Source organism: Rhopalosiphum padi, chromosome 2 (genome assembly GCF_020882245.1).
Source record: "Rhopalosiphum padi isolate XX-2018 chromosome 2, ASM2088224v1, whole genome shotgun sequence".
NCBI lineage: Eukaryota > Metazoa > Arthropoda > Insecta > Hemiptera > Aphididae > Rhopalosiphum > Rhopalosiphum padi.
Window position 1 is genome coordinate 43,081,356 of NC_083598.1, and position 10,891 is coordinate 43,092,246.

General features: G+C 28.2%; 1 pseudogene; it reads right to left on the bottom strand.

Annotated features, from left to right (window-relative positions):
• Window positions 1-7,022: 7,022 nt before the first annotated feature.
• LOC132922010 (uncharacterized) lies at window positions 7,023-7,716 on the bottom strand (annotated as a pseudogene).
• Window positions 7,717-10,891: the final 3,175 nt, after the last annotated feature.

The window sequence follows — 10,891 nt, forward strand, 5'->3', positions numbered from 1 at the left end:
CTTATTACACATTGTATAATATACAATATATATTTGTATATTTGAATTATATAAAAATATAAGGGACATAACTAGTGTAGTACCTGAAAAAATCACTGACCCAACTATTACTAGTATAGCAATTTTCAATTCGTGACCCAACTCGGTTGCAGCCCTTAATTTAATTTTGTTTTTCAAATTATCTTACATATATTATAACATTGGAAAAATAAGATAAGTGATACTACTATAAAATGTATCATGATTTACGATACTTGAGACTTTAAAATTATGTATTAAGATAAAATTGTTTCTTTGATACTGCCCAACCCTGCTTGTACCTTTACTAAATTCACATTGTACCTATGTTGTATCTTGTATCTAGACACATTAAATGCGTGTATCATGATACTGTATCATATAACTAACACAAAAATTTTATTATGATAATAAATAGTGAATAAACGTACAAAAGATAAATTATAAAGATACTACCTTTAAGTTTAATCATTGGTCAATTCCCTCTAATATTAAAGCTAACAACTCAAAGCAGTCAAAACCAGTTCTTCTAATATAAAATTAGATATTTTATTTATTTTACATTACGGGACTAGCCCAAGGTACAGTTAAACGGATTAGTTAACAGACAAACATTATAATAAATTAGATATTTACAGAGACTTAGGCTTAAAGACTAGAGAGGTTCTCATTTGCTAAACGCATCATTCGGTGGATAGGGTGGTTTCGGCCATAGTTAGTGGTATAGCGAGGAACGTAGTAGAGGGCCGTTAGCCTGGAAGATCTACTTGGAACACGAAAGTTTACTTCAGTAAGAAGCTCGGGAGCATTTATAGTACCATTCGTAAGTTTATTTAGGAAGTTAATGTTGGCTAAAACTCTTCTATCGGAAAGACTACTAAGTTGTAAGTGGAGCAAGACTGGGGGATAATCGTGAGGTTCATGATGGATATTAAGACTATAGGATGCAAAATTAAGGAATTTACGCTGAACACGCTCAAGTAGGGAAGAGTCTGAGGATGTATAAGGATCCCAAAGAATGGAACCATATTCGATTAACGGCCTTACAAGCACACAGTATAAATTTTTGAGAGAATAGGTTAAATTGAAATTCGAAGAGAAGCGTTTTATAAAACCTAAAGTCTTTAAAGATTTACAGGTGACGTGCTCAATGTGGGAATGGTAGTCTAAATCGGAAGTTAAAAGGATACCCAAATCTTTCTTTACAGAAACTCGTGTTATGGATTGGTTGTTAAGATAATAATCAAATAGAATAGTAGCTTGGCGTCTAGTAAAGGACATAATCTGACATTTGCTGATGTTAAGGCATAGTCCATGGTTCTCTAACCAGGTGGCTAAACAATTGAATTCACTCTGAAGGCGTATACAATCATCAATGGAGTTGATGCGTGAAAATAATTTAACATCATCGGCAAAAGCCAAAAACCGGCAGTGCTGAAGAGCTGTATTCAAGCCGTTAATAAAAATAGCAAATAGAATAGGAGAAAGATGACCACCTTGAGGGACCCCCGAAGTAACGTTTATAAAACTTGAGCGACAATCCAAAATTTTTACCCATTGCTTTCTCATAGTTATGTAGGATTTGAACCAAGATAGTAGCGGTTCGCCGAAACCTACTTTGTAAAGAACATAAATGAGAATATAATGGTCAACTTGGTCAAAAGCTTTGGAGATGTCAGTGAAAATTACATCTACTTGAGCATGGTTTTCAAGAGCCTGTAAAGTGTAGTTGTTAAATACGATACTATTGAGAGTGGGGGATCAATTAGGCCGAAAGCCATATTGTTCATCAATAAGAATGGAGTTAACTGGAGATTGAATACTACGGACAACTAGGTATTCAAAGAGCTTTGCAAGATGACTTAAGACAGATATAGGCCTGTAATTACGGATGTCATATTGATCTCCTGTTTTGTGAATAGGAGTAACAGAAGATAATTTCCAAATGTCAGGGAAGATACCGTCATCAAGTGAGCGCCTAAATATTATCCATAGGGGGACTGAAATTGCAGATTTGATATTAGCTAAGAAAGAACCCGGAATTCCATCACTTGTAGTGTTTGATAGGGCTTTTAATTTAGTTACTATATCGGAAACTGAAAAGTGAGAGTGACTAGGCAATGGGTGGTAAAGAAATGGGGTACTAGGTAAGGCAGAGCTATATGGTTTGTAAACGGAACCGAAGTAAGTGGAGAACATGTTAGCTATTTGTTCCTTACCTGAGTAATGCTAATCGTCTAGGTGCATGACATTAGGTAGCCCAGAGCTTGAACGACTCTTGCGTACAAATTTCCAGAAAGAACTAGGGTTGCTATAAATTTGAGACTCAATATGAGTTAGGTAATCATTGTGACATTTTTTAGACAAGTATTTAAACTGTGCACGTAATTTAGAGAATGCAGAATAGTCCTGCTGATTGTGAGAAGCCTTGAAGGTGGCATGTGCTCGTTTTTTAGTGAACACTAATGTTTTTAATTCCTTTGTGAACCATGGAAGAAACTTTGACGGAGTAAAACGAATTTCTGGAACGAAGTTGAGTATATAATAGTGTAAGGCATCATACAAGCAATAAGCTGCTGAATTTGCATCAAGGTTGAGTAAAGTTGAGGACCAGTCGAAAGAATTTAGGAAAGAAATTATTTTTGGATAGTCAGACTTGCGAAAGTCAAAAAATGTATGGGAGTAGATATAAATGTTGTACGTTTGTAAGACAGAAATGATTTATGCAGGTTTAGTACTACAAATGAAATAATAATAATGGATGTATCACAAATCAAACGTATTAAAATAATTTCTATTTTTAATATTATTATCATAATATCAATACTAAATTATTAATATTGAAAACGCCAAATATTTTTGGCGATGATCTAAAAACTCACACAAAAAGAAACAATACTAATTTATTGAGAAGGTGATGAAGGTTGATATTGACCAAGGGTGTACAAAAGCAGAACTTTTAAAAATTATAATCTGCTACATCGTACAAGCAATAACGAATAAATAATATACAATATATACGACGTTTATTGATTTATATAAAAATTGTGAAGACAAGGACAACAACAACGCCGTAGTGTCCCAGACCACAGAGTAATTAATTTGTGTCCTAAAAGCACAATTTAACTGTTCATGATATTTGATAAGTTATCAGCGATATCGGTCCAACGCAAAGTTAGCATTATTGACACTTTGCCAGAAGCAATGATGTGAGATATGAAAAATAAAATGATATCGCAATAACAATGATGACAATTATAAGGGTACTAAACAGTTAAATTTAAAAATGAATTAATTGGTTCGGTGTAAAAAAATCGTTTTTACAAGTTTTTGGTTTATAGCACATTATACATTTTGTTAATGCGAATTTGAAATTTCATACAAATAAAATTAAAATAATAATAACATCTACGTACCACTTATCACATCTAAAAAATGTAATTAATAACGTTACCAATTAGTTATGCCTAATTAATAACTATTGAAATGTATTAAAATTTATGAATAACCAGAATTTCAAAATATTCGGTAATTCCTTAAGAGAGTTACATAAACCTCAAACTATAATATCTTCTTATAGTTTTTAAAGTGAAAAAAAATTATGTCAGTTTGAAATAAAAAAGTTCTACTGTATAACCATTTGGTTGTTTAATTATTTTTTTTTTTTGTTTAATTAGAACTTTTTTAATTACGTGGAAGTAAAATTTGGTAATACAATAATTAATAATATTGTATTATGAAATTAGAATTACATTTTTTACTCAATCAAAATAAGATATTTTAACTTTTCGGAAATCTCTCATTTATTTTACCATGTAGAAAATATCAATAAATATCAATTTAAAAATTATAATAATTACATACTTATATCTAAAAAAGAAAAAAAAATATTCTAATTGTTGGTGATAAAGTAATATAAAAAATAAAAATAAAACTTATAATGTATTATGAATTATTGTGATTTAAAAAAGCCAGTAGGACATAATTTTTAAAATTTAATTTCTAAATAATGGATATATTTAAAATAAACTGGGATCAACCAGTTGTTATTAAACCTATATTATGAAGAATGATAATGAAGTACAAACTATTAGAGTCCATTTGCATTTTAATAAACTAATAATAGGTATTGCACATTTGCATTTTCGAATTAGTAATACATTATTTTACTGAATAAATATAAGATATTACTCTTTGGTAATCTATAATTTATTTTAACATATAGATTATAGTTTATAGATAGAACCTATTTGTTTAAACATTGTACTTTAGACCCAATCAGTTTTTGGTTCCAAAAAAAAATTTAATAATATAATTCATAAGAATTCTCCACTCAGAATCTAAAATTCTAGGGCATGTTTCACACGAAATACCATAATTATATACAAAATAAGTAAATAAATAATACATACCTTCATTATCTGCGGACAATAATTGTTAAGTAATTTTTTAATGTGTACACATTATATACTGTATAATAATATATACATATATATACATATAAATACGTCCTAACTATCCAAACAACGCTATGATATACACCAGGAGAAACAAAAATTCAGTAAAGTAAATAAATAAACATTTAAAATATTTACCAATTCTTCCTATAAAAAATATGTTTATAATAATATCATTATATTAATATATATAAATAATATTCATCATGAAGACCTAAAAGTTATGTTTGCCTATTGATAATATTGTCTTTATTATTATGTGCATTCAAGAGTATTATTAAAAAATTCTATCTTTTGGTTTTGCGTATTTCAAATTTTCGGGTGTACTTATGCATATTATTCAATTTTTCAATAAATAAATTTAAACAAAATGTTTGAGGATTTTTAAATATTTAAAGAACTTATAGGTATTCTTCTTGAGTTATCTGCTCTCTAATATTTCTGAACTCCAATGTCTAATTCATAATTATGTAAAATTAACATTGTTGCTATTTTTTGCTAATCACCTGGGTTGGGCATATAATAGTTACATATAACTTATATAAGTTATATTACTCAGTTACTTTTGTAATTTGTAACTTGTAACTAGTTACACATCTTTCTGTAAGTTTATACTAAAATTTAAGTTACATTATGTATAATATATATATTTAATATTTATCACTGTATGATTATCATATAAAAAAATTTAAATTAAAAAAAATGTTGGCGTTGTAATCACAGATATATAGACATAATATTAGGTATGTTTGTATATCTTTGGACATAATTGACTGTATTTAATATTTATAACACAGAAAAAGATGTTTATAACGAAAATTTTTTAATGATAAAAATAAATCATTTTCAATTTTAAATAATTATGCCACAGTAAAAAACTATTTATAAAATTTAATACAAATCTTTATTCTTCTACTCCAGTTGAAAGGTAATTTACATTTGCTGGGTTATTCATTGTCTTACTACTGGCTATTACAATAAATTTATCTGACCAAAAAAAAATTAGTTTGTCTTAAAGAAAATTAATCATATTAGTTTTAGCAAAACATAATTAATACAATTCTTTTATTTAATTTTAAATTAAATTTCATGTTTTTAAATTGTATTACCTATCATTATATTATATAAATACCATTGACTTAATCGATAAGTTAATTACTATAAATATTAATATTACTATACCTATATATTGCATGCACTTATTTCATAAAAAGACTAACCACTAATTTTATGACTGTTACGTTAGACAATTTAGAAATGTTTAGAGGCTGTTATATAAACATGTTTTTTATTGTGATTTAAACTTTTAAAATGTGTTAATTTTATTATAAGATATGAATAAATACAAACATATTTTATTTAACAATGTAACTTTTAACTTTAAATGTAACTTAGTTAAATAACTGTAATTTGTATCCAGTAACATACCATAAAAGTATTTATAGTATCTTGTAACTAGTTACACAGTTTTAGAGTAACTAGTAACTTGTAATCTGCTACAATAAATAAATTAACTTGCCCAACCCCGCTAATCGCTAACGTACGAAATAATTAACGTCACAAAACAAATTTATAACCTCGAACAGAATAAAATAATATATTTTAATAAAATAAAACAAAACAAAAATGTACATACTCAGTGTATCTGGAAAAAGGACAATTAATGAATGAATAAAACTAATTTAAACGATTTGATATAGTATTATGGTGGGAATAATATTTTAATCTTAAAACAATTAAAGGAAAATAATTATAATGACACAAGCGCAGCATATTTGATTTTTTTTTTTCATTTAATGGTTATATCTGACAAATAATTTATAAAATATATTATGAGAAACATATCACCACATAAAAAAAATACGCAATAAAAATAAAAACCAATAAATTACGTACTCGTCATGTCAACTAAAACATGATATGGGTATAAATAAATAATTTTCATAGTTAATGTAATTAATTAGGATAAACCTTATACAAGACGTATAACAATGCTGTTGAAATTTAACTTACTGTATTGTTCTACAAAAAATAGTTAAGATATTATTTTATTAATAACATAATGTCAATATAATTTTCATATTATATTTTATTATACATTTATTATCAAATATAGGTGTTTGTATTGTTTGATAATGATAAGACACCCCTCGCACCAAAATTCTGTAGACAATCAAATCTGCCAGCACTTCAACCCATCAACCACTTCCGCATGTTCAAGGCTGTGAATTTAAAGCATTTGCATGTTTTTTTTTTTTTGCTACACTGTATAGTAAAATGAATTCGGTCAAAATTGGTTTTGACTTTTTCATAGTTCAAATACCAAATCTTATTTTGCATATTTTATATAAATGCATGTTTTAATGGGTAGGCCAAAATAGCGAAACAATTACCGCAAATGTAAAAATCGCGAATTGTAAACAAGAGCGAAAATCAAACATATTTTTTACAATAAAAAATGGATTAAAATAGTTTATAAATGAGATTAAATTACATTCATTATAATTATAATATTGTTAAGTTCTAATAATAAGTATTTTTAGTAGTAATAGTAATAATTTTAAATAAAATAATTTTATTCAATTTAAATATAATTATATCTAGGCATTCAGTGACAAATTATATGCTATACCTTTTATGAAGTTCTTATTCTCATTAGTATTATAATTTGTAACTAATGCATAAATTCTTTTATTACAGTCCTTGTACTTTTTTTTTCTGTGGTTGTTCTCCAGCATTATACTGCTCTCGTTTTAATTCTTCTATATTTTGAACTTTCTTAATTCCATCCATGAATTTCCATATATATTAGGGTGGCTTGCTCCTAAATAATAATATGTATTCTATTATCCTAAAGATGCTAATTATTAATAAAATAATACGAACCAATAACAGATGTAAATCCTCTGTGCCACCCTTCAACAGCGTTGTTTGTTGTTGGAAGACCATTTTTGGCTGAATAGTGACAATTCCAATTATCAATAGGATGTTTTGGTTGTCGTCGAGTTTTTCATCTTCCTGTTATTTTTCCTACCCAGTTATCCTCGAAATAATCCAAGAATGGCATTATCAGGTCTTCATTTTCAACATAAAATTATGTCTATAAAATTTCTTCGTATGCATTAATAACGTTATCTGGTGGAACATAGGCCAAAGCAGCTAGCATACGAATATGAAGAGCAAAGTTAGCATTATTAATATAATTTTCGACTAGACCAACATTTTGAATTTATCGCCACATACATTTAGAAAAATGAAAAACAACAACCTTGTTGTTCAGCATGTGGAAAAACAGTTTTGAATGCATTGATTGAGAGGCATGTTCAAAGTTCATTATTACCGATGTAGGATTTAAAGATGGTTTTATTTCTAATAAATATTTAAGGAAACTTGTATATGTTAATTGAGGTTTATCGGTTAATAATGCATAAATGGTAGGACTAACTGTTTGGTCACCTTGTTGAATAAGTACATGAATAGTGAATAGCTGATAAAAAAGTGAAGGTACCGTTTTAAAAGTTACATCGACTAACCAATTAGTTGATTGATCCATTAATTTTAAATTATTTTCGGTCGAAAATATTAAAATTCGATCTTGTGATGCTCCACTGTTAAATATTAAAAATTGTTCTCCTTTCATCAGCAATTTTAAGGTCACTCACTATTTTCGGAATAGGTGGTGCGCATTGGTTACGTGTCCGAACTCTTCGTATAGTGTGTTTTAAATGATGAACTGAAGGCATTGCACCGGCTACTCCAGGTACTATTTGAACAGTACTGGTTATATCATGTGGAGTATTTTGAACAGTCGCTTCTTTTATCTTATTCACAGCCATTTTGCATTGGATTTTACATGGATCGGGAACTTGATTATGTGAGTTTTCCTTAGGTTGACTTTTAATTTCTCCGTTTCTTTTATTATTCTACCTTTACATGAACTTTCTACGCTACACCAATATATTGTGTTATTTTGTTTTCTATCTTCACGATGCAAAAAGCCACTATACAATAATAAATCCTTATTTTTATTAATTTTTACAAATTCCATTAAAAATAATATTAATATATTTTATCACTGCACACTTTTTTTTTAACGAACGAAAATATTAAGTTAAATAATACAAGCTACACTACATTTACGCACTGTCGAACTACAACTGTATTAAATTGTGTTAGCTCAAATATAATACGATTGACAATCTTATTTCGGTATATTTCCAATATTAGAATAGTCATAATAGTAACTAAGATAGCACATTTACGATAACCCGGTACGTCCGTGGTTAGTGGGTAGTGGGTATTTAATAATTGCGCCAGAAATTACAGGTAAAAATAAGTTTTATCAAGTATTTAAGTTTTAGTATGTGTGTAGTTTTATATGTTTTATAGTATTTGAAAAAGAAATTATAAAAATCTGCAGTTTCGCTATTATGCATAACCGCTTTTTTTTAATTTGCTATTTTTATTTTCCCTATTATCAATTCGCGATCATTACATTCGCGAGATTAAATTAATTTACTGATAGGTACCAACTCGTACATAACGGATGACTAAAATCGTTGGACAATCGTTTTTAGTTTTGTGCGATCCATTGACCAATGTGCATGCCTGTGATCGAGTATTATTCTTATTCGCGTTGATTTCTTTTTTTAATTGTAAGTTTAATAAGGGTAAAAGTACAAATTTAATAGTGGTTTTTTGCAAATTTTTGAAAAATGAGATTATATTTTTAGAATTTTTAGAGCATATTTGTCAGTTTTTAGTGCATATATAATAGTTTTTAAGTGCATTAAACTCACAGCCTTTGTTATATATAATAGAAGAGATATTTAAAAATGTAATTATTTAGAACAGTCTTGTGTTATGTACATTTCTTGTTTTAATCCAAGAAACTCTATATCGGCATAAACTACTTATTGCGCAAGCATAGAACCTGTACACTGTTGAAAACAAAAAATGAAATCATACATAGAGAACAAATTTAATGAACCAAAACACGATAAATAAGATGCATCTGACATTGAAAATCTGATCTCCACGATAAATACTTCTGGACCAAAGAAGATGCTGTGGACACTGTGCTAAAGAATCTCGTGCTGAGAAGACCAATCAGGAGGTAGCTGATGTATTTAACTGCTGCCTGGTAGCAGGTTCCGTTCCGGTTGAGTGATTATAAGCAAAACTGGTTCTAATTAGACAACAAGGTTAACTGCTGGAAAAACCATCATCCTACATTCCTACAGATCTTTGAGAATTGTTAATATTGTACATATGTTAAATGTTAGAAAGTTTCCGGAGATGCAGGGCAGGTAGGTAACTGACGGAAACTGAGTAACTCTCAGACAAATAATTTGGATTTATGAAACGTAAATCTACACTAAAAGTAATTGAATTTAATGGTGAATGGGCCAGAATGTCGATTATAAAAAGTGCAAGATATGGTGAAACTTTCATTACCGACATTTTCCTTTATCACTTTCACAGATTAAAGACTGTCTTTTTTCAAACAGGCATGAATGCATGATTAAAAATGTATGAGTGTTTTAATGAAGTATTGATACATAAATCGCCATTGTATCGTTACATTATCGTCATATAAAAATATAATACATTTATTTTAATATGAAGTATAATCGTCGTATTTCGTAACTCATTACGGCGTATTAATTTGTTTGTTTTTATGTACAAATCATTTTCTGCACTACCTTTAACGGTACATCTGATGATTTATCTTGTCAATGTTCAATTATTAAACTCTTGAACATGTGTGTTTAATACTTTTATAATTTTTTTAAATTTATTAACAAGAGTCAAGGACACTCACAAATTATTTTTTATTTCTTAGTAAATATAAAATTTGAATATTCACTTTTTATAATAATGATATTCACTAAATTTATAACTATATATATTGAAACATAGTTTTCCTCCTTGTGTTTCACAAATATTAGAAGTTTCCAAATTCATATTAAAGAGTTTACTGAACAAACGTTATACTGACATAGTGAGATCCATCGACAGTGTGTGTAGGTACGCGCAACACACCATGGTCACCACCCACCATAGTAATGAACCATACCAGCCGGGAACAATAATACAATTATAAGTTATAACATAAGAACAGCTATTACAGCTTTCAAGCTCGGATAGTTAATGCATAATATGGAAGAAGTTAACCCTTCTGGCTAAACATTGATAATTAAATATTTAACAAAACTGAAAAGATTTGACTCAACAGAATAAATATATAATAGTATAATGATAAATTAAATATCAATATAAAAAAAACTCACTGCTTTGATATTCGTTCTCTGTCCAGACGACACCTAATAGACATTCAATGAAATTCACACATAATAAATATACAATTACAATTAAATAAATCAGTAATAAGACGAGACAAATTGTAAATAGAT